Genomic DNA, 25612 nt, shown 5'->3' with positions numbered 1-25612 from the left:
CTGCTGGAGGGTGGGGGTGCAGGGGGACATGAGTGGGGGCCTGCTGGCAGGTGCTCCTCACTGATGGGGGTGGGTGTGCTGGGGGACATGCGTGGGGGCCTACTGGCAAGTGCCTCTCACTGCTGGGGGGTGAGGGTGCAGGGGGACATTAGTGGGACATGAGTGGGGGCCTGCTGGTAAGTGCCCCTCACAGCTGGGGGGTGGGGGTGCTGGGGGACATGAGTGGGGGCCTGCTGGCAGGTGCCCCTCTCTGCTGGGGGGTGGGGGTGCTGGGGGACATGAGTGGGGGCCTGCTGGCAGGTGCCCCTCACTGCTGGGGGGTGGGGATGCAGGGGGACATGAGTGGGGGCCTGCTGGCAGGTGCCCCTCACTGCTGGGGGGTGGGGGTGCTGGGGGACATGAGTGGGGGCCTGCTGGCAGGTGCCCCTCACTGCTGGGGTTTGGGGGTGCAGGGGGATATGAGTGGGGGCCTGCTGGCAGGTGCCCCTCACTGCTGGGGGGTTGGGGTGCAGGGGGACATGAGAGGGGGCCTGCTGGCAGGTGCCCCTCACTGCTGGGGGGTGGGGGTGCTGGGGGACATGAGTGGGGGCCTGCTGGCAGATGCCCCTCATTGCTGAGGCGTGGGGGTGCAGGGGTACATGAGTGGGGGCCTGCTGGCAGGTACCCCTCACTGCTGGGGGGTGGCGGTGCAGGGGGACATGATTGGGACATGAGTGGGGGCCTGCTGGCAGGTGCCCATCACTGCTGGGGGGTGGGGGTGCAGGGGACATGAGTTGGGGCCTGCTGGTAGGTGCCCCTCACTGCTGGGGGGTGGGGGTGCTGGGGGACATGAGTGGGGGCCTGCTGGCAGATGCCCCTCATTGCTGAGGCGTGGGGGTGCAGGGGTACATGAGTGGGGGCCTGCTGGCAAGTGCCCCTCACTGCTGGGGGGTGGCGGTGCAGGGGGACATGAGTGGGTGCCTGCTGGCAGGAGCCCCTCACTGCTGTGGGGTGGGGGTGCCGGGGGACATGAGTGGAATACACATGGAGCATGAATGGGCACTCTTGTCCCTGCGGGGCATCTGACCTCTGCACAGTCCAAGTGAGACACCCTTCATCAAGTACAAAGGATGTACCACACAGCATATGTCTGGCAGACTGGCTGCTGGAAGTTAGCATGAACAGGGAAGTACTCAACAGCAAAATTGAAGCATACCAGTGTTAAGGTGGAATTGGGGTGCAGAGGGGGGTGGAGGGGCAAGGGAGCATGTCTACATGGAGTACCCGCATGTAGGCAGAGGACTCATGCACATCAGTCATGCTATGACATAGTCCCTGGGCTGAGAGGAAGTTCACCCCACGCTACATGCAGAAGGGCCAGTAAGCTGGAACATGGACTTGAGGGGCATCCTGGTGACCAGCATGTGAGTAGGGTGCAATAGTGGTGATGTGGACAGTCCCCGTCCGCTCCACATGTCCACCATCCAGCAGAGCAGACATGCATCAGAGAAGCATTGCATTACTTGCATCAGAATGATGTACAGGTGACATGTATAGTGGCAGTCATGCACAACACATCACACAAGTAAAACACACATGTCCACAACAAACACGCAGCAACAATCACTGGACTGGGCATCAAAGTCCGACATCTATCCCACTCCTTCGACCGATTCAGATGGTATGAACTCTGCAACGAGTGACTCATGCAAAGTGAGGTCTTCCTCAGGTGCAGGCCCACTGCCAGTCACCAGAGTCAAGTTGTAATTTGAGGCACGCTTAGCCTTAGCGCTGCGTTTGAGGGCATTCCAACACTTTTTGCACTCTTGTGCCGTGCGCACCTCATGGCCGAATGCACTCACATGTTCCGTAACTTGCTTCCAGTGGGTATCACGATGGGCAGCCATAGTCTGACAATTAGGACTCACTAGCATGTCATGGCTGTGGACCAGCACGTAGTCCACGAGGTAGTCCAGTTCCTGGTTGCAGAAAGGCTTCTTCCTCGATGTGCTGGAGGTCGTGGCTGTGTGTGGGGTCCCAGCCTGTGCTGCAGGTGCAACCTTCCTCCTCTTGGATTGTGGCGTAGACCCTGGCTGGCAAATGCCACCCTGATCACTATGGCCAGTAGCACCGGTGGATTGAGCCAAGGGAGTGGTGGAGGGGCGACCAAAGGCCTGACTTGCGTCAGTTGCAGCTGGGTGCCCTCTAATGGACCCTGCGCAGCAACATCCGTTGTGGGCGGGTCATTGACCGCGAATGTCCTTGTTGGCAGACTCACAACTGGGGTCTTGTTGGCTGCATCTGCCCCTGCACTTGCCAACACCTGGCTGTTAGGGGCAGCAGATGACATTACTGCCCCAGGGACACAGGTCTTGGTCAGGGCAGCCCTGCGTGCACCTATGGTTTCCCTCCTTGCCTGTTGGAAATCTTCCAAGGGCTCTTCAAGTGCCAATGCAGCCTGCGCTGGCAGACCCTGAGCCTGGGTGGTGGTGTCCACAGCTGCAACTGCAGCTACCACTACCCTTGAGCCCGTAGCAGTTGATGAAACAGACTGTCGGGTCACATGGGCACCAGTGCCAGATGCAGAAGCTGCATCTCCCGGAACCACAGGGGGTGGTGGCATGACTGCACCGACACATGGCACAGCATCATGCTCAAGTGGCGCACCCCCGCCTCTTCCCCCTCTGTGGCCACCCTGGACACCCTGGAGTCCCCCTGCTCCCTTGTCACCCGGGCCACATCCCTGACCACGCCTGCCATGAGGAGGATCCCAGCTGAGGCGCCCCTCACCTTTGGTGGCCTCCCAACCATGGCACAGATGGAGTAGTGCTGGCACAGATGGAGGTGTGCCAATGGGAGGTGTACACCACAATTGTCCTGGGCAATTGGGGAGAAGGGGGTAGGATGCAAGATGTTAACAGCCCCCCTGCACCTGCAAGGCTGTATGTGACCCCGGTGATGTAGTGACGGGTCACGCAACACTCAGGCACCCCAAAACTGCAGTAAAACCGTGCACGCAACTGTCGTGATAAGCTGCTAGGCGCTTGCAGTAACCTGCATTTGCACTAACCCACTGAGCTATCTTGGGTGTATTAGAGCCTATTCGAAGCGTGTAGGAAAATGCTGACATCAGCCAGGACTCTCGAACTGGGTGAGCCTGCATGCTTGCAAGGGGTTAATTGCGAAGGCCTTTTCTGAAGACATAAAACATCTAGCATTTGCAAGAGGCTCTATGCAGCCCTTGGGAGCCTGGCACAGCTTTGCTCATCTTCGCTCTGCGAGTCAGGTGCACTGATAAGGCAAGAATGTCTGATCTTTTCAAAACACAGTGCCCGAAGCCTGGGAGCCAAGACTGGCTGTTTCCAGTCTTGTAACTTTCCAAGCAAAAAACATGTTTACTGCCGGGAAGGGAGAGCCTAGAAGCTTCTTGAAGAGCTGACACGTCATGATGATTGACGTGCAGCTCCTAATAAGAGAACTATACTTGGAGCAGGGAAGGGGGGACTCATCCTGGGCTGTTGGAAAGACGCGCGTATCAAGAAGAACAGTGCCTGGACGACCAGCTGTGCACTATCATGGCCGAGACTCCTAACATCACATCCCCGCTCTGGTGTAGGACTGTGGGGGCTTGGCCAGTCCTCCCCTCCTCTTCTGAGGAGTGCCGGGCACCTGTAGCGGCGAGGGTCCTGGGTGTGATCAGATCGTACCTTCATCTACATTTCATTAGGAGCGTAAGACCAAATAATTGCATATTCATCTGTGATTGATAATTGGCATTATATAGCTTGCACTTTCTATTTCCACATTATTATAAATTGCTGCTTAGTTTTCATTAGCCACTGTAGATAATAAATGCAAGCATCATATATTCTGTGTGATTGGCTTTTTTCCAGACTGAGATCATTGTGCGTCTTAAACCTTATTTGTGTGGGAAGGTAATTAGGAGTGATTTACTTTGCACAAAGGGCTGGATCCCAGGGAGGTGCGGGTACTGCTTATCACTACATTTCGTGCTGTGAGCAGGGTTTACGAGCACGATGCCATTCTGGAAAAAACATGCAAAAGATGAATGCAATGGGGAAGATAGTGCACTCTGTCACATTCCAGGATGGCCGGCATCAAATGCTTGGTCGGGTGTGGCAGATATTTTGCATCGGTACTCGGCACCGAGGGCATGGGACATGCTTGAAAATGATGTTTCCCCGGCGGTAATTAGTAAGTGTTTGGAGAGTTTACCGCTTGAGAGATGCAGAAGGGAGCTAAAGGCAGCAGGAAACATAGGCTGGTTATTCCTGCAGGCGCTCAGAAAGGTGCATGAGAATGAATTGCTTAAAGATGCGCAGATTCGCAAATTAACAGATGAGATTTCCCTGCTCCAAGAGAAACAAATTATTATGAGAGAGACCCTTGAATCATCCGTTAAACGGGCTGATCAGATGGAGGACAGGTGTGCCTCTTTAGCTGTGCGTGTAGCCACGCACAAGCGCAGACAGCGTCGGGGCAATCCGTCAAAGATAAGGATTCGCACGCTAATTAGGAAAGATAACTGGGACCCAAATTTATGGTCGGGTGAAGTAGTTTCACTATCACTGAAACTGAGCAAGCATATGACTGAAATGAGTCTGTTGAAATTAGACTTGCTGAATTAAATTGTTCGGATGAAGAGGAGCTGGAATGTGCTCCAAAGAAATGTGTTTATCCAGCGCGGCCGTTAATCACTAACAAGTCAAAAGGCCAAGCTGGCGGTGCAAATATTCAGAATACAAGGATTGTCCGCGATTATACACAGACAGAGCTTTTAGAGATTGCTAAGTTATTTAGACAGAAGCCAGGTGAAGCACTTCTGAGATGGTTCCTTTGCCTCTGGGACACGGGTGCCGATAGTATCTTCTTAACCCCAAAGGAACTGTTAAAGATGGGTTCACTCACTACTAATGTGATGTTGGGACAGATAGTGCGCGGTGCGCTCGGACAGCAAGGTTCTCATTCCTTGTTTAATTGGCTTCAGACTGCCTTAATGACTCTGTATGGGAGTCCAATAGATATGGAAGAGAGTTGGGGCGGTTGGCAATCACTAACTGAAGCAACAGATCAGCTTAGAGAGATGGGTTTGCAGTGTGCACTGTACAGTGCAAATTTTGCAGGGCCTGACATGGAGTTGTTTACAGCTGGCATGCGCGCACGTTTGTTAAGAATGCACCGAGTCACATGAAGGGCGCATTGCTTTCATTGCTGGGTCCAGCGCAGGGCAAAGCCATTGGTGAAGTGGCACTTCTGTTAGGGCAATTAGAAGGGCTGGATGTGCGTAAAGCAGCACGCCTAGTGGCTGCAAACAATGATTCAGAGAAAAAGCGTGGTAAAAATGTAAAGTCTAAAGAGAAAGCTGATACTGTCGAGATCACACGCAGACAAATGTGGGTGGACCTGCTAAAAGCAGGAATTCCAAGGGAAGAGATAGATGGTAAACCCACATCTGTGCTGCTTGAGAAATGGAAACAATTAAAAAGACAGGGATTGGAAAAAACTAAGCCCTCTGCACCCTCAGAAAAGTAGGTGTTGAAGCCCAAAGTGCGAGCAAAAGGTTACCCTGATTTGGCAAAGGACACGTGGGAGGTCCCAGACCCCACTTTTGATTGAAGGGCTGGCTCTGTCTTTGAGGTACGGTTAATAAAGAGAACTAGTCCCAGAGACAGACGCCCTTTTTTTGCCACTTACCTTGTACTTGGATGAGAAAGTAAAACATGTTTTGGCTCTACTAGACACAGGAGCTGAGGTAACCATTGTGAATGGCAATCCCAGTAAATTATCTGGTCCCAGAGTTTTGGTCAATGGTTATGGGGGAGCAGAAACTGTTGCAAAAGCCTTTAATGTAAAAATGTCAATTGGCGAGGGATTGCCTTTCACAGCAAATGTTTTGATTGCAGATATACCGGAGTACATCCTTGGCATGGATGTGTTGTTGGGCAAAAGTGTGACTACAGATTTAGGCGAATTTGTTTTTGGCAATTGAAAAATCCATGTGAGAGCTATTAACCCCGTTGTGGTTGGGCATGCCAAATGGTCCCCCTTGCATTTACCTCCTCCTGCTGACCCAGTGTGCGTGAAACAGTACCGGTTGCCAGGAGGACATAAAGAGATTGGTGAAACTATTGAGTCATTGGTGAAAGCTGGCATAATGAGGCCGGCAGTCAGTCCATTCAACTCGCCGATCTGGCCTGTCCGCCGCCCTGATGGGGCATGGCGTCTGACAATTGATTACTGCATTTTGAACAAGAAGGTGCCGCCCTTAGCTGCGGCGGTGCCAGACATCATCACCCTGATTGAAAACCTTACGAGAAAAGTGGGTGAATGGCATGTGGTCCTTGACCTGGCCAATGCATTTTTCTCCATTGATATTGACACTGAATCACAAGACCAATTTGCTATCACTTGGGGAGACAGACAATTTACCTTTACTAAATTGCCCCAGGGGTATGTGCATAGTCCCACTCTGTGTCATGGATTAATTGCCAGAGACTTAAAGATGGTGCAATTGGATAATGTATTTATTGCTCATTACATTGATGACATCATGCTGACCAGTGTTGAGAAAGAACATGTAGAAAACGCTGCTGAAAAGTTGATCACACACATGCAAAATCGGGGGTGGGCCATAAATCCCAAAAAGGTACAGGGGCCTGCTCAAGAAGTGAAATTTCTAGGTGCAATCTGGTCTGGGTCAGTTAAGAAAATTCCTGACCCGGTAATTGATATGGTTCAGCAGATGGCTCCACCAGCAGATAAAAAAGAGGCACAAAGATTCATTGGGTTAATGGGGTTTTGGAGAAATCACATACCTCGTTTAAGCCTGATACTGAAACCCATTTACAAAGTCACCAGAAAGAAACATGACTTTACATGGGGCCTAGAGCAACAGACTTCCTTCCAACAGGCTAAAGACGCATTGCAAAATTACATCACGATGGGGCCCCTGACAAAAATTGATCCTTTTGAATTGGAAATTCTTGTCTACAATGACGTGGCTGTGTGGAGCTGTGGCAAAAGCAAGGACAGAAAAGAGTGCCACAGGGGTTTTGGTCAAGGAAACTCACAGATCCTATGACAAGATACACTCCGCTTGAGAAACAAGTTGCTGCAGTGTACTGGGCTCTAGTTGAAACTGAAAGAATCACAGGCGAGCAACCAGTGACAATTTGCACAGAAATTCCAATCATGGGCTGGGTGCGTGACACTGCTGCAAATGGGAAAAGTGGCAGAGCACAAGACGCCACTCATGTCAAATGGAAATGGTATTTACAGCAACGTGCGAAAGCTGGCCGCACAGGGGTTTCCAGACTGCAAGAACAAATGCTGGAGGCGGTAAATCTGGAAGCGATGCCTGAACCAAACACCCCTGTGGCGTTGCCAGAATCCCCCTTCAAAGTCGCACCCGCCTATGATACATTGACAGAAGAAGAACAAAAGTCTGCATGGTTCACGGACGGCACCGCAAAGTATGATAAAGGGCAAAGACACTGGCAAGCTGTCGCATTCCAGCCCCACCGAGAAACACTGCTAATGAGAGAAGGTGTGGGAGGATCAAGTCAGTATGCTGAACTGCAGGCAGTGGCCTTCTTGATTGAACAGGTGAAGGAAACAGAGACTGCATACATATACACAGACAGTTGGGCCACATATCAAGGCCTGACACATTGGGCACCGGCATGGAGAAGAGATGGTTGGCAGATCAAGAACACACCGATCTGGGGAGGGCCAGACATCTGGGAAGAGATGTGGTGCAAAGGTGAGAGGTGCAAAATCTGCATTGGGCATGTCGATGCACACATGCCCCCTGACACCTCACTGGCTGCCCTGTTCAACAATGAAGTGGACAAAATGGCAAAGATTCACCCAGTGACAACACCGCAAGAAGCTGAGGTGCTGCAAGGGATGGTGGATTGGGCGCACCAAACCTCAGGGCATCTAGGGCAAACAGGAACTTATCAATGGGCAAAAAAGAGACAATTGCCCATTACCATGGATCAAGCCATACAAGATGCCTCCCAAGGTAGTGAAGCACTACCCTCTGGAGAGGAAGCCTCAAGGCCCTTTGAGAAGAGGTGAAAGAGCTGCTAGCGTATGGCAAGTTGACTACATTGGCCCTTTACCGCCCGAGAATGGAAATCATTATGTGTTGACCATGGTAGACACATACTCTGGACTGCTGTTAGGTTATCCAGTCGCCCATGCAGATCAACGGGCTACCTTGCAAGGCATGGAATACCTCATCAGACACTATGGCATCCCGGATGAAATCCAATCAGACCAAGGCAGCCATTTTGCTGGACACAATGTGCAAGACTGGGCACTAGAGCAAGGCATAAAATGGACACTGCACATCAGCCGATACCTAGAATCCTCTGCTCTGGTGGAACGTAGCAATGGGCTGCTCAAGCAACAAATAAAGAAGCTGACTAAGACTCACACTCTCAAGGGGTGGTCCAAACATCTGGCACAAGCACTGTTTGAACTGAACAATCGTCCACTGGGAAATCGCCAGACACCCTTTGTGAGACTGACAAGTGCGAAAGTGGAATCTACAAAGACTCTTGTTGTGTGGAAAACCGACAAAGAAGCTAAGCTGCCTGTGCAAGCGACTGCAGGCAGCATTGGACTTGATCTATCTACCTGTGAAGATGATGTTATACTGGCGGGGCAAACCAAATCCATCTCGCTGGGTATTGGCATCAAATTGCCAGCTGGCAATTATGGACGCATTGCTGCACGATCCAGCCTGGCAAAATAAGGCATTGACATATTGGGAGGTGTGATTGATCCTGATTATAGAGGGACTGTTTCGGTACTTTTACATAATGCTGGTGCATCTGCAGTACCATTAACCAAATATGACCGAATTGCACAATTGTTTTGTGAACGAGCAGTTGTCCTCCTAGTAGTAGAAAGCAAGCAATCCCCAGACACTACATTCAGGGGGGAAGGAGGCTTCGGTAGCACGGGAAAAAAGGTGTGGGTGCACCATCCTAACAAAAAGCCTGAGGCTGGGGAAGTGTTAAGTCAAGGTGTTGGAAGTACTTATGTTGTACTTTTGCATAATTCTGATGTGCCTGTTTATATTCCCGCTACTAGGCTCACACCACGAACGTAGAGCAATATGAAGGGGATGGGACTTGCCTTGCTGTGGGTGCTCCTGGCCTGCCAAACCAACGCTTTCTCTGTAAAGAGTGGGTTATTGCAAGACACTACATGGACTCTGAGAATCCCATGCACTACACCTGATGCTCCAGTCCTGCGTGATAACTACAACCGCGCCATAACCTGTGAGAAAAGCGTTACAAATGAGTATCCCCATGGAACTGCAAGAGTTCTAGATTGGCACATTGTCGGACACCTTTTATCACTAACTCATATGACTGGCGCTTATGAAATCTTAGGTCCAAAGGTTTCAATGAATGGATCAAATAATTTGTTTGATGTTTCATGTTTCTTTTGCCCCAAGAACTGCAATGAGTGTACTCGCCAAGATTTTCTGGACTATAACTTGACCAAATGCCTTTCATACAATTGTACGTTGAAACAGCCTCTACCAGATGGTAGTATGGTGTTTGTATCAAAAACCAATATTGTATATTGTAGGCATCCCACTTGGAGGATGGTGTTTTTCAAATCACACAAAGTAGAAACTGTGAACATGCTAGATTTTCCAGTAGTAAGACAACATTTAAATTGCAGACATGTGATGCACGCTTCCATCATTTCAGAGGTACACTTAGACATAGACTTGTCACGGGGCAATGTCTCCTTAGTACTACCAAGCTGCTATAAATGGAGTCGATTTCTATGGCCCATCACCAAATTGCGCGTAGCTAGGGGTTTAGATTCATTGATTGCGGGTGCAGCGGGAGTGGGAACGGGGGCTTTAAATGCTTTTGACATAGAAACTGTGCGCAACAAGTTAGCCACTATGGGTTCTGATGCCAGCGGCGCTATAAAACTTCTGGCCCAGTGGGGCCCATTGATAAGTCCTACCCTGCGCAACACTGCTACAAGTATTGGCAACCATTGGAAGTGGCAGAATTTCAGCTATGAAGACATTTTCTCTGCCATAGGACAGGTCAACAAAACTGCTAAAGACACACGATGCATTTTATGGCAAACTTTGCTAAATCAGCAGGTGTTGGCTTTCCGCTCCGAATGGGGGTGACTATCTTCAACCCACTGGCACACAGAGCTACAGTTACCAGCGAACATATGGATTAAGCCGCTTGCTTTTGATTGCATGAATAACACCTGCCATGCGTTAATGCAAGTTAGTAGGACCGCTTATGCTCTAGAAATATGGTGCCCTTTTATAGTATTGCCTATGAAAATCAATGGTTCCTGGTGGGTTCCGCAAATACGAGGGGAATGGTTAGACAGCCAAAACTACACCATCCACAGTCACACCTGCATGCCCTGGGATCAGGGGTGGGTGTGTCCCCTAACTGGGAGGGTTCCGGACCCATGCATACATCCCGTAGCAGGGGAGTGAACCTGGATGCAATACCACATAAATGGGACTGACATCTTCCAGATAGATCAGCATAAAGCTTGCGTAGTTACTAATCATTCCTTGCTTATTAACAATTATAGGTTATTAGGGAATCCTCAAGTATTTTGCGTAGATCAAGTTGTGACTATCTTAGACATTGTTACTCATACCCTATATTCTTTAACCCAGTGGTCTCACACTACTCTGCATGCTGAGCTCACGCATTTGCTTAACTGGACTCTATCCTATGGAGTGATTACTGCCCGGCTTCAAGCTATTAGACAGTTTGCTCAAACTGCTTGGAAAGATTTCCAGACGCTAGCTACCTCAGTTATTTATGCAGAGTACAAGCTAATAATAGACAGAAACCAATTGATCAAAACTGCTGACCATCTGCAATCAGTTACTACTCACCACTGGTGGGATATATTCACTGGATGGTCTCCCTCCTCCACTAAGCTGCTTAATATAATACTGCACCCATTGCTGTGGTTGCTGATTTCCCTAATATTCATACTTATCGTCTTCATTGGGCTCTTGCGCAGAATGTCTTTCCTTTATACTAGAATGACTGCGCTAGAGAAAAGCTTAATTGGCCTACAGCACACTGTGCATGCTTCCAGATCATGGAACTGAGTCAGCATTTTCAGGCCTCACTTCGAAAGGGGTGGAATGTCGTGCTAAGCTGCTAGGCGCTTGCAGTAACCTGCATTTGCACTAACCCACTGAGCTATCTTGGGTGTATTAGAGCCTATTCGAAGCGTGGAGGAAAATGCTGACATCAACCAGGACTCTCCAACTGGGTGAGCCTGCATGCTTGCAAGGGGTTAATTGCAAAGGCCTTTTCTGAAGACATAAAACATCTAGCATTTGCAAGAGGCTCTATGCAGCCCTTGGGAGCCAGGCACAGCTTTGCTCGTCTTCGCTCTGCGAGTCAGGTGCACTGATAAGGCAAGAATGTCTGATCTTTTCAAAACACAGTGCCCGAAGCCTGGGAGCCAAGACTGGCTGTTTCCAGTCTTGTAACTTTCCAAGCAAAAAACATGTTTACTGCCGGGAAGGGAGAGCCTAGAAGCTTCTCGAAGAGTTGACACGTCATGATGATTGACGTGCAGCTCCTAATAAGAGAACTATACTTGGACCAGGGAAGGGGGGACTCATCCTGGGCTGTTGGAAAGACGCGCGTATCAAGAAGAACAGTGCCTGGATGACCAGCTGTGCACTATCAGGGCCGAGACTCCTAACATCACATCCCCGCTCTGGTGTAGGACTGTGGTGGCTTGGCCAGTCCTCCCCTCCTCTTCTGAGGAGTGCCGGGCACCTGTAGCGGCGAGGGTCCTGGGTGTGATCAGATCGTACCTTCATCTACATTTCATTAGGAGCGTAAGACCAAATAATTGCATATTCATCTGTGATGGAGAATTGGCATTATATAGCTTGCACTTTCTATTTCCACATTATTATAAATTGCTGCTTAGTTTTCATTAGCCACTGTAGAGAATAAATGCAAGCATCATATATTCTGTGTGATTGGCTTTTTTCCAGACTGAGATCATCGTGCGTCTTAAACCTTATTTGTGTGGGAAGGTAATTAGGAGTGATTTACTTTGCACAAAGGGCTGGATCCCAGCGAGGTGCGGGTACTGCTTATCACTAAAGCAACCCTGCAGCCTACGTGCGTGGAATCAACCTCCCGCAGTACGCGGTGGCACCCTGTAACACGAAAACGGGTGCGATACACAGGGGCACCCGCAGTGGGAAAAACACGCATAGCCAATACCCCCGCCAAAAGAAGAGATACGTCCTCGATCCGCTGTGAAGTTGTAATGGTGCGCGAAACAACACGAAGCAGCAACACACGTCGGTCTCCACGAAAGGCACGTACTGCGAACTGCTGGCCCCACTCACCTTTAACCCATGCTGAGGGAAACGCATGTGCACGTCACGTCACTTACGCATAGGCCCTTTCCTCAGATTACACGCATTCACACGCAGACGTGCAGTTTTTTCACACACGCTGAACCACTATGCCCATGTCAAGAGGGAAATGACTGCGCGCGTAACGTCACACATGCGCTTACGCGCTAAGGGCCTTTCCTCGAATTACACGCAGACGTGCAATTTTTTCACATGCCAAATCACTCCGTATCAAGCTGGCCACACAACAACACACGGAAGACCACGCTCCTGCCCAGAAGGCCGAATTACTGCTCCCCAGAGCCCTGAGCACGCTCCCACCTGCCATCTGCTGCTGCCTGCCTGCCTGCTGCCCACGTGCCCTGCTATTTGCTGCCCTGCACATCAGCCATCTGCAGCGGTGCAGTTGCTGTGACCACCCCTGCTGGAAAAGAAGACTCCCGACTGGGATACCATCGTTTCACAGCCCAGCCCCAGGACCCAGTTGCCCAGGCACACCTGCCTCTGGGGTTGCCATGTCGGGCACACCACCATCTGGCACCACTGGCAACCCCCAGCCAGAGAGGCAGAAGATCACCAGCTTCAGTGCCAGGGAAGTTGGAGTCCTGGTGGAGCAAGTCCTGGGGCAGTATGATGCCCTCTTTGGAAGTTTGCGCGCCGACTATGAAGGACGGACCAGGATCTGGATGGACATCATGACTGCCATCAACGAGGAGGGGTTGGCAGTCCGCGACATCAAACATGTCAAGAAGCGCTGGGAGGACTTCAGGTCCAGGACCCTTGACAAGGCCTGGCGCCTCTTGAAGGCAGCGGATGCCAAGGGGCGCCAGGGCCACCTGTCTGACCACCAAATGAGGGTCCTGGAACGCATATGCCTACTGATCCACGTCCAGGTCCTTGAGCGGCAGACCCATCTGGAGACGAGCGGTAAGTGTACATGCATACTGATTGGACTCTGTACGTGTCGTGGTGTGCTAGTAGTGTGCAGGTTGCACATGTGTTTTTGTAGGGCCATGTATGGATGTTTATGTACAGGAGCATGAGGCTGACACATGCGAGTCCTCTCATGTGTGAGACACATGGAGGGTGTATGTGTGGGTAAGCATGCAGGCGAAATGCAGATGTGGGAGCACACACGTTTGAATTACTGTGTATGTACGTTGGCATGGTTGTAGTGTCACACATGGATGTTGGTTCCAGCTGCTTGTATCTGCACTGTGTACATGTGCATGTGTGTGTATTTGACAAGTGTGCATCTGTGATGCAAAAGGGATGCATGTGAAACTGATATGTATAAGGCTGATTGCCAGATGTGACATGTATGGCGATCTCATCACTGCGACAGTTGGTGGAGAAGTACACATGCATGTAAGTGTGGTGGCGTGTGTGCATGTCTTGTGCACTCCCCGTGTTTCATGTGATGTCAGGCTCACCTTCGGCTGCTCATGCTGTTGTATGTGTATGGATTGTGCTGCCTGGTGTGATATTGATGTGGAATTGCTCATGTGTGTGAGTTGGAATGACATGTGTGTTGGGGATTGTGATGCCATGTCTGAAGTTTAACACTGCCACTCATGTGCAACTGTCATGTGTGTATCAGTATATTGTACAGTGCCCTGATGCCTATGTCCTATCTCTTCCTGTCTGCAGCGTCAACTGATGAAGAGGGCGTAGAGGGTGCTGCGGAGCAAGGCGGCAGGGATGGCACCGCCAGCCGGAGACGCAAGGCCCGGCTCCCCTCCCAGGTTGTCATCTCGTCAGGGAGGGAGGAGACCGGTGCTGCGTCCCAGGCTGCAGCTGCCGAGTGTAGGTCCAAGAGGTGGAGGTCGGAGTTGGACTCCTCGGCAGCAGAAGGGGCAGCTGAGATCCCACAGGGTCCCACGGAGGAAGATGGCACAGAGTCATCCAGGTTGGTGGGGGGTTTGGTTGAGGAGGAGGCCGTGGAAGGGACAGACACAGGGTCTGGAGGTGAGGATTCCACTGGTGCTAGTGGTGCAGTGCAGGGGCAGGGACAGGAGGCAGCACAGGCCGCCGGGGAGGTGTCTGTGTGTAATCCTGTCCCTGATCCTGTGACTGCATCATCCCGTACCAGCAGGGATGCCTACATCCAGACCCGTTTTCAGGGAGGGAATCCGCCTACAACAACTGGCCTTCCTCTCCCTGCAGACGTGGCTATCCGGGACCGGGTTGATCCTATCCTGAGTGGGATGGTGTTGCGTCAACGGGGCATGCGAGGTGACCTGCACTGTTTTCGTGAGGGCACTGCACGTCATCTCGAATGCCTCGTTGACCTACTGGGATGGGTCACCAGGGCCAGATTCCTCCATTTGCTGGACTTTGTTCTGAACCCCTCCTCACCTCAACCCCCTATGCGCCAGTCGTCCTCCATGCCATCTTCACAGCCATGTATCACCTGGGTACCCTGTGGAGCTGCCTCTGACCCTGCCGCCAGGCTGGTGGAGGACACATCCCTGCCACAGTCGGGAGTCGGACGTCCAGCAGGGGTGGCCACCTCAACAACTGCACCCCAGCCAGAGGAGGACATGCAGGCAGCAAGAGCCAGGGCACAGGCACAGCAGCAGCAGCAACAAGGTGGGAGCCATGATGGCGCGGGGCCTTCAACATCGGAGGGGAAGTCATCTGCCAGAGGGCATTAGGACCCAGGATTGGAAGTGTCTTCCGTGTAGCCTCAGTTGGTCCAGGACATAGGTGCGGAGCGGCAGCTGGCGAAAGAGGCACGGCTCACAATGGTCAGGGCATAGAGCTCCATGCAGAGGGGTATGAGGTGGGCCGAGTGCCTCGAAGCAATTCGCAGGGAGTTGGAGGGCCACATGTCATCGTCCCTGCGGACCGCCGGGCCATGGAAGAGGACCGCCCCGGGACATCGAGCAGGAGGTCGATGATGCCCTGGCCCGGGAAATCGGGAAGTGAGCCATTGGACTAGCCCGCCGCCATCCTTTTCCTTTGATTTGGGGTGAATGGACTATGCCCCACACATTTGTATATAGTTTTTTTCTTAGGTAGTTTCTTAGGTAGGTTTCATTTCTTTCGTTGAGCTCATGGACCCTTGACAATGGATTGTACATAGTAGGACAATGGATTATTTTGAACTTTTTATTTTGATTTCACCATGGATTAATGGATTTTTCTTTTTACGTTTCCTTTGGATTTGCATTGGTGGAGGGAGAGTTTGGACTATTTTTCTTTCGGATTTCTTTGGATTGGTTATACTTTTCATTTACTCATCTTTTGCACATGCTTTTCATTTCATGTTTGCTATAATGTTATGCTTTCATTTCATTGCTTTATTTTTGTACATAATACATTTTGATATTTTACTTCCATGTGTGGGATTCGCTCATTGGGTTCATGCATGTGAAAATGTGGGTTTACACAATCAATGCCAACCAGTGGGTGTGTGTGACAGACATGTGTTGATGTACATATTTGACTTTTGGTTTGTGTCTTGAGATAGGCATGTCAGTGTAGGGTGGATTGGGAAATCATTGCGTCTCAAGAATGGGGTGCGTGCTGTGGTATTTTGGTGTAGAAGAGGGCCACAATTGTGCATCTTCAAGTCATGTAGGGGGAGGGGACATGAGTGGGGGCCTGCTGGCAGGTGCACCTCACTGCTGGGGGGTGGAGGTTCAGGGGGACATGAGTGGGACATGAGTGGGGGCCTGCTGGCCGGTGCCCCTCACTGCTGGGGGGTGAGGGTGCAGGGGGACATGAGTGGGGGCCTGCTGGCAGGTGCTCCTCACTGATGGGGGTGGGTGTGCTGGGGGACATGCGTGGGGGCCTGCTGGCAGGTGCCCCTCACTGCTGGGGGGTGAGGGTGCAGGGGGACATTAGTGGGACATCAGTGGGGGCCTGCTGGCAAGTGCCCCTCACAGCTGGGAGGTGAGGGTGCTGGGGGACATGAGTGGGGGCCTGCTGGCATGTGCCCCTCTCTGCTGGGGTGTGGGGGTGCTGGGGGACATGAGTGGGGGCCTGCTGGCAGGTTCCCCTCACTGCTGGGGGGTGGGGATGCAGGGGAACATGAGTGGGGGCCTGCTGGCAGGTGCCCCTCACTGCTGGGGGGTGGGTGTGCTGGGGGACATGAGTGGGGGCCTGCTGGCAGGTGGCCCTCACTGCTGGGGGGTGGGGGTGCAGGGGGACATGAGTGGGGGCCTGCTGGTAGGTGCCCCTCACTGCTCGGGGGTGTGGGTGCAGGGGGATATGAGTGGGGGCCTGCTGGCAGGTGCCCCTCACTGCTGGGGGTGGGGTGCTGGGGGACATGATTGGGACATGAGTGGGGGCCTGCTGGCAGGTGCCCCTCACTGCTGGGGGGTGGGGGTGCAGGGGACATGAGTGGGGGCCTGCTGGCAGGTGCCCCTCACTGCTGGGGGGTGGGGGTGCTGGGGGACATGAGTGGGGGCCTGCTGGCAGGTTCCCCTCACTGCTGGGGGGTGGGGGTGCTGGGGGACATGAGTGGGGGCCTGCTGGCAGGTGCCCCTCACTGCTGGGGGGTGGGTGTGCTGGGGGACATGAGTGGGGGCCTGCTGGCAGGTGGCCCTCACTGCTGGGGGGTGGGGGTTCAGGGGGACATGAGTGGGGGCCTGCTGGTAGGTGCCCCTCACTGCTCGGGGGTGGGGGTGCAGGGGGATATGAGTGGGGGCCTGCTGGCAGGTGCCCCTCACTGCTGGGGGGTGGCAGTGCAGGGGGACATGAGTGGGGGCCTGCTGGCAGGTGCCCCTCACTGCTGGGGTGTGGGGGTGCAGGGGACATGAGTGGGGGCCTGCTGGCAGGTGCCCCTCACTGCTGTGGGGTGGGGGTGCTGGGGGACATGAGTGGGGGCCTGCTGGCAGGTACCCCTCACTGCTGGGGGGTGGGGGTGCTGGGGGACATGAGTGGGGGCCTGCTGGCAGGTGCCCCTCACTGCTGGGGTGTGGGGGTGCAGGGGACATGAGTGGGGGCCTGCTGGCAGGTGCCCCTCACTGCTGTGGGGTGGGGGTGCTGGGGGACATGAGTGGGGGCCTGCTGGCAGGTGCCCCTCACTGCTGGGGTGTGGGGGTGCAGGGGACATGAGTGGGGGCCTGCTGGCAGGTGCCCCTCATTGGTGGGGGTGCAGGGGTACATGAGTGGGGGCCTGCTGGCAGGTGCCCCTCACTGCTGGGGGGTGGCAGTGCAGGGGGACATGAGTGGGGGCCTGCTGGCAGGTGCCCCTCACTGCTGGGGTGTGGGGGTGCAGGGGACATGAGTGGGGGCCTGCTGGCAGGTGCCCCTCACTGCTGTGGGGTGGGGGTGCTGGGGGACATGAGTGGGGGCCTGCTGGCAGGTACCCCTCACTGCTGGGGGGTGGGGGTGCTGGGGGACATGAGTTGGTGATCATATTGCAAGGTGACATGTGGCTTGGCTTGGGGGCATGCCCATGGTGGATGGGCTGCCTGCGGGACATGACCAGGGGTGCAGGGTAGTCCCCTGTGGTGTGGACTTCCTGCAGGGGCCATGGAGAGGTAAGACGGGACACCTGGGAGGACCCACACTGCCAATTCACGTGTGGGACTCCCCGCGCACCCTACTGGATACACGTACCCCGCTATGACAGCGAAATTGCATGTGAAACTTCACGTGCAACCCCTGAAATACACATACCCTGCTCTGACAGCGAAATCATGTGTGAAACTTCACGCGCACCCCCGAAATACACATACCCTGCTCTGACAGCAAAATCGCATGTGAAACTTTACGCGCACCCCCGAAATACACTTACCCCGCTCTGACAGTAAAATCGCATGTGAAACTTCACGCACACCCCTGAAATACACATACCCCACTCGCACAGGGTCAATCGTGTGTGAAACTCCCCACAAACCCCAGTAATACACATTCACCGCTCGCACAAGGCCAATCGCGTGTGAAACTTCCTGCAAACCCCAGTATTACACGTACCCCACTCGCACAGGGCCCATCACGTGTTAAACTTCCAGCGAAACCCAGTAATACACATACCCCGCTTGCACAGGGCCAATTGCATGTGAAACTTCCCACGAACCCCAGTAATACATGTACCCCACTCGCACAGGGCCAATCGCGTGTGAAAGTTCCCACGCAGCCCAGTAATACACGTACCCTGCTCGCACAAGGCCAATCGTGTGTGAAACTTCCCGCGCACCCCCAAAATAAATGTACCCTGCTCGCACAGGGCCAATTGCGTGTGAAATTTCACGCGCACCCCCGAAATACACGTACCCCGCTCACACAGGGCCAATTGCGTGTGAAACTCCCCGCGCCGGGGAGTTTTACAGGCGTTTTCGTGGTTGGGGGCTGTATGCTGGTTCAATGGTCTATGCACCATGTACGGGATTTGTGCACTGTGCATGGCACATGGGGAGGGGTTGGGGGCATAACTGGTTCTGCTGCAGGGTTGCTGCGCCACTCTGCGCCACGGCTGGTTTAGGATGTTAAAATCCATGAATACGCAGTGCGCGGAGATGGATGTTAGCGCACGCAGATGGCGCTGACTGTCGCACACGCACACTGTGTGCCTGCCGCGTGTGCCACTTGTGCGCTGGATTCTATGAATTACCCCCTATATGTGTTGTTAGGATTGTTTGTTGCATTTCTATGAAGTAATAACATTTGCAAACACAATTGGTCTGTACTGTGTAAGTAAATGTTCTCAACAATTGGTGTTAATTGAAATAGAATATTGATTGCTACATTTGCGTAGCAACTTACACCAGATATATTTGAAAATTTGAATGGACCAGATAGGTCTGTGTCCAAGTCATTTTTTTTGAGTATTTGTTGCTTCTTTGAAGAAGTACCTGAGTTACTTTGATTAATAGGTTCTTCTTTGGTTGTGGTAATTGATTAAGTATTTGTTTCTTTTTGTCTCTTTGGAGGATTTTCAGTGATATCCTGTTGCATTTCTGTTTGAATTATTTTTCTTTTACAACTTTTTCTTTTTTGTGGAACAGGATATATTTTTAGATCGGGGGTGTTTAGAGAACATAGTCTATTGTATTCTAAAATGCAAGGAATATCAGCGTTTACTTTAATTGCATCAAAGTTGATTGGAAATAGACCATCAAGTGTATGTAAGCGTGATAGTGCTACGGAGCACATGCATTCTTTAAAGACTCTGTTACCAATATCTATCAATGCTTTGTTTAGGGTAAGACCTTATGATTTATGAATGGTGACTGCGTATGCTAGAGTTAGAGAAAATTGTTCTCTGCGTACATACATGTCTTTGAAGAGAAGGAATCGAGCTGTTGAGTGGCCTATCCTTTTATTTCTGAAAGTTTGTCAAAGAGAATATTGACAAACTGAATGTTATTGTCACGTGGGTATGTTTGAAAGGCAACAACTGTACCCAGTGCTCCATTAACTAGTCCTTGCTCCACGTCAAGGTTACGTTTAAGCATTACTCTACAGTTTAAGGATAATTTTAATATTTTTTCCAAACCAGCTCTGTTGGCGATAGAATTTTCTAAGGTATTTAGTCTTGTTGTGACTTGTTCACACATGGGTAGTGTCATACTATGTACGTCCATTTTGTCTGTTGGAGAAATTTCAATGATTGGTTGCATTTCTTTATTCAACATTGTTTCATTGAATTTGGAACAGCTTACAAGAGTTGGCATTAAGGCCATACAATTGATATTATTGTGTGCTAATTGTTCCATAACATCAGTAGCACATGAGTTATGCCCATAAAGTGCATGGATGTGCCGGGTTTTTAATTTTGCTTGTGCTTCTTGAGATAGTACACCAACTCTAATACTTTTTAAAATGTTGGCGTAGATGCGATCTGTAGAGTGCCGCATGTTTTCTGTTAATTCTCTGTATTGGAAATGTTGCCAAAGGTTGACATTTCCTATGCTACCAATACTTTTCTGGCAGAGTTTGTGTCCTAAGGTTTTAAAAATTGGTTCACATTTCACTGGTGTCAATTGAAGAAGATCTCCGAAAACAATAATGTGTCTTCCTCCAAAGAACTCTTCATAGTTTGTTTTAAGTACTTCTTGTAATCTGAGGTGAATCAAAGCCAACATTAGGTTGGAGACCATGCTCACTTAATCTATTAGTAGCATTTTCATTTGTTTTAACACTCTGCGTAGTTCCATTGCAGCTTCTGTAGAACGTTTGTAATATTGTAATTTGTTTTGGTGTTCTACTGGTAGGAGTAGTAATCAATGTAAAGTTACACCCCCTATGTTGTAGGCAGCTAAACCTGTGGGGGCAGTTACAACAGCTGACAGTTTGTTGTTTGTCAATTGTTGAAGGAACTTGCTGATGATTTTGATTAAGAATGTTTTGCCTGAACCAGCTTCACCACTGATGTATAATAGTATAGGTTTGTCATTTTGGCAGGTACATTCTTTATTTTCATTTTGTACACCATGTGCATTTTCTTTTGTTACTTCTTGAAAAATGCTACGCTGCTCATTGTTTAGTTTTGATTGTAGTGTACTTAAGTCTTCTGTATCTTCATGCTGACACATGGCGTTTTCTACTTCTGTCATAGCTAATTCTGCCTCATTTGCTATTAGTGGCTGTCCCAGTGGTTCTTGGCTTCCTGTTACAGAAGGTTGATTACTGTCGGGAGTGTCCTTATCTAATTGGGCCTGGAGTTCTTCTTCGTGTTGCTGTTCATTGTACAACATTGTTTTGTACTGTATAAAGTTTACATCGGTTATAGTGCTTTCATTTTTTGCCTGGGGTTTCTGTTGGTACTCTTGTTCAGAGGAGAATTGCCTAGCATTTCGGTGCTGGACTGCCCCAGGGCAGGACAAAGACTGACATGTTTGGGATATTTCTTCTCTGTGAAAGATAGTGAGCTAAAGACTCTGGGTAAGTCTCTCGTAACCAGGACTAATGTCTGGCAGAGGGACTCCCAGGACCCCCCCTTGTTAATTTTCATTTGCTTTGAAAGCGTCTTCATAGGAGTCCAAGATATCTAGTACTGCTTCTTATTTTCTCCATGATTTAGAAAGTTGTAGCAGGGACATGTAATATAGTTCTTTATGTTGAGGAGTTTTTAATGACAATTTGATATGATTAATTAAACTTTGTTTGGTAAGTTTTACTAAGCTACCTTCACAATTTGTCACTCTGTATCTACCTTTTTTTTCATCTGTATTATTTTTGTATGTGAAGTTTTGAGCTATGTGGTATAGACACATGGTTTCCAAAGTGGTACTTCTGTTTGGGTAGTATGTGTCTATTAAATTGTTTTTTAAAATGTCTTGGCTGTTCGGTTCATTTTTGGCTAGTGTTTCTATGTAGTCGTATGATTTGAGAACTCTTTTTATAGATTTAGCAGGACGAAGACTTAGCCATACTATATTTTCAGATTTTCCATACAAAGCAGTGCCGGTTAAACTATCTGCAGCTTCATAGCAGCCACATTCTCTATGGGAGAGTATTTTTATGCCCAAGCTGTACAATTTCTGAGACAGTGTTTTGTCTGATGACAGGTCATTCCAGAGGTCTTTTTTCTGCTTTTGTTAACAAGGCTGTAACATATTGTGCAACTGCAGTGGAATAGTCTGCAATGTACTGCAAATCTATGTTTGCATTCCACAATAGGGCAATGATTGGATTGTAATCATTGATATATTTAGCTTCTTCTGTTCTTTTTATGTAATATGTATTTTTAGGTGATTTACCTTTAACCCTATGTCTAACTGAAGACATGAAGTTTTTCACTTATACTGTTTCTGTCACCAGTCTAGGGAAACGAACACGGCATTTCGTGTAGTATTTCCCTTTGTTTTTGTATTTGTGATGACAATATTTGCCACATTTGTGTCTTTGAAATTGTACAATTTGTGCATGAAGATCACTATTTGTTGCTTCTGATGGAATTTCACAAGTAACACATTTTTTGATAAACTGTAACACAGTGGCATCACTGTCTTGACAAAATTTAGGAGCATCTTTAATCCATAAAAGCATGTGGATATGTGGTGCTCCTCTGGCTTGGTATTCTTTTCTCCAAAAGAAGTGTTGCACTTCTCCGAGGGGAGGAACAGTTTCATTACAAATAAAGTGTAGCATAGCAATGAAGTGGTGATGGAAATATCTTGAAACAGTAACAGGATCTAGAGCAAAGTTCTCCAGGTGTTAGTATATCTATGTTTGTTTTGTTTTTGTTTGATATGCGTAGGAAATCATGGAGATCTTCCCATGCATATTCTGCACAACTTAATGTAACAAACCAAGTGGCTGGGCCAAGGTTTCTTATCATGCAATGTACATCTCCGTGACGTCGGAACCAGTACTCTTTCATACCACGCATGTTTGCTAACAGATTTGTAATGCTTCATTGTAAAACTTAATCTTTTTCTTGCACTTTTTGTAGTAATTGCGAAGCTGACATATTTTGAAAGTGGGTTCCTGATTTTAATGTGTGTGCAACACCGTACATAGAGTTGCTAGTTCACTTTCAAAGAGCAGGAGGAATATGTATTCCACATTTTGTCTAAATCTGGGATCTTCAGAATACATTCGTAATGAGCTATATTCCGATGCTGTTATCTCAGTGGGTCTATCATCGTACCTTTCTCCTTTGCCAGTAGGAAAAAGTAAAGGAAAAGCACGTGCTTCTATACTTTTTTCCCATATGCTGATTGGTGATCCTTTTGTTTGTCGCATTTGGTACGTTTCTAGCGCATCATCTATGGTGTCTTTAGAGTGTAATGGATGAATTGTATAATGGTCTAAAATATTGGATATTGTAGCATGATCTAGAAGTTCAAATTGACCAGTTTCTGGTGATTCTTGTATTATTTCAGTTGTTTCACTTAGGTTTTCTTCAATATTTATTTCTTTTTAGTATTCATTATTGTCTTTTATATATTGCAAGGCTTGTCTAACTTTATGTAAATCTACCAGTTGTTTCTAAATTATTTTGTCTTTTGTAGGTACACCATTGTTCTATTGGACGTTGCACTCCCAGAGTGTGCACATTTTCTTTTAGATCTAATGGCAAATATACTACTTTGGCGCAAATGCCTTTCACCAATTCAGAGGGAGGTAATTTTGCTGTTTTTGGTTGAAGGTGTATTATTGCTTGGAATGGGTGTACTGTTTGAATTATGATGCTCTCAAATAAATTGATTTGTTGCAGGGGCTTTGGTAGAGGGAATAATTCCAAATTATTTGTGATAGCACGTGAAGGAGTTTGATTGTTGTCAGGTTTTGTAGTGCAGTAACTGCAAACTTTTAAGGGGTCAGTTATTTCGTATTTGTTTTCTGCTATAGGTTAGAGAGCTAATTCAAACCATTTGGAATCTTCATTGTCTTCTATTTTGTATGTTATGTCTATGGTTTTTGTGTTATTTTTATAAAAAGTTCTGCGGCAACACACACACACATGGTTTGGTATTTCACTGGATGTACTTTTGAATTTTAGTATTTCTTTTTTGTATGTGTGTAGTAAGAGGTTGCCATGTGCAGAATTGTTGCTGGTCTGTAGTAAATCTATTGCATTTTGTAAGTGGTTTTCACTTCCAAAATATTTACTCTGGATATGGTTGATTTCTTCGAGTAGGTCTTTGGCTGTAACATGTAGAAGATTGTTATTTAAATTGGCTAGTGCTAAAGCAGGACTTTTAGCATAGTACAGTTTATAGACTAGATTTCTTATAGTTGAATGATGTGTTGATATCATTTGATATGATGGAAGCTGCTTTTGCAAATAGGTCCTGGAATGCAGGCCAATGAATGTTCTTGCAGTCCTGTGTATTTGCGCACTGGACAAGTATCCATATTTTGCAGCAGTTTTATTTTGATTTTGTCTTTGCCTTTCGCATATTGGTTGAGGAACTGGCGTAAAGATTTGAAAGATTTTTTGGCAATGTTACACATTGACGTGCATGGCCATTTGTATACTGGACTTCTGGTTCAGTCAAATGGAGAATTTTGAGTTCTTTGGAGATATTTTTGTAAGCAGTATTTCTTGTTCCATTATGGTATTATTAAGTTTATCATAACCTCATCCACTGCTATGTATGGCAATTGTGTTTGTTTGATTTTGATTATATGCTTCTTCATTGAAATATGGTTCTTTGCTTGTGGTGTGACTCCATTCACCTCCACAGATATTTAAGAAGTTATTTTTGTTGACATTCCATTTATTGAGAAGCTTGTTTTGTAATTTAGCAGTTAGTTTTGTTAGTGGTTTCATTCTGTTTAACACTAAAATAAATAACTTTCTTTTGAGAAGGATTGCACTGTCTATCAAAGCTTCTAAGATTAATTTTCTACGGTAGTTTTTAAGGATTTTGCATGATTCGTCTCTTTATTTTATAAGAATCTGAAGGACTCTGTGGCAGAAAATTTTTGTTAATATATTTTTTTTTGGTATGGTTACTTCCTGCTATATCAAGATTTATAGGATCAGTTTTAGCAGTAGTGGTACCTGTGTTTCTGTTAATCATTTTCTGATTTCATTTACATTTTGATAGAGGAGGCAAAGTTTCTCTACTGGAAGATTGTTTAGTTTTGCTAAATGACTGTATGAGCTGTTTTGTTTGAACTTTTTGTACAAACTCTGCTACAGATGGATGCTTATTTTGGACATTTTTATTTTCATTTGCTCTATTTTTGCATTGTTTTCTACAGACTTGCTTTCTGGTAGGCAATCTGTGGGGTCTGTTGAAACAAAAAAATAGAAGGCATGGGTTGGGCTGTTGTGCAATGTATGTGTGCTGTATGCATGAGTGTTTGAGTATGATTGTAAAGATGTATCTGGTGGTGTGTGATTGTGCATTGGGCAGCTACAATTAGATGGGAAGGCTACTCTTCTATTTGTGTGGTACTATACTGCGGTTCTGATGATATTAAAAAGTGAGCTAGTAGTGAGAATAAGCACTAACAGTAAATCAAATGGTATAAACTATTAAACTATTCTTTGTTTTGTAATACTAATATTCTAGGGGCTGAGTTATGTTTTTTGTGCTCTGAAATATGGAGATTTGTGTGCCATTCTGCGTGCTAATCCCTGTTTAATAAATGGTGATTTGTGGGTAGAATGGTACACACATGTTTGTTTTTTTGGTGCACAAATTACATCAATCACTCGCACAGTGTGTTTGAGTAATATATTTTAATAACAAGATGATAAATATAAAAAGTTAAATTATAACAGTAACAGTGGAAACAATTTAAAATTGAGAATCAGACCAAGAAAAC

Source organism: Ambystoma mexicanum, chromosome 5q (genome assembly GCF_040938575.1).
Source record: "Ambystoma mexicanum isolate Mex_15411 chromosome 5q, UKY_AmexF1_1, whole genome shotgun sequence".
In the NCBI taxonomy this organism is placed as follows: domain Eukaryota; kingdom Metazoa; phylum Chordata; class Amphibia; order Caudata; family Ambystomatidae; genus Ambystoma; species Ambystoma mexicanum.
Note: the sequence above shows the minus strand (reverse complement) of the source record.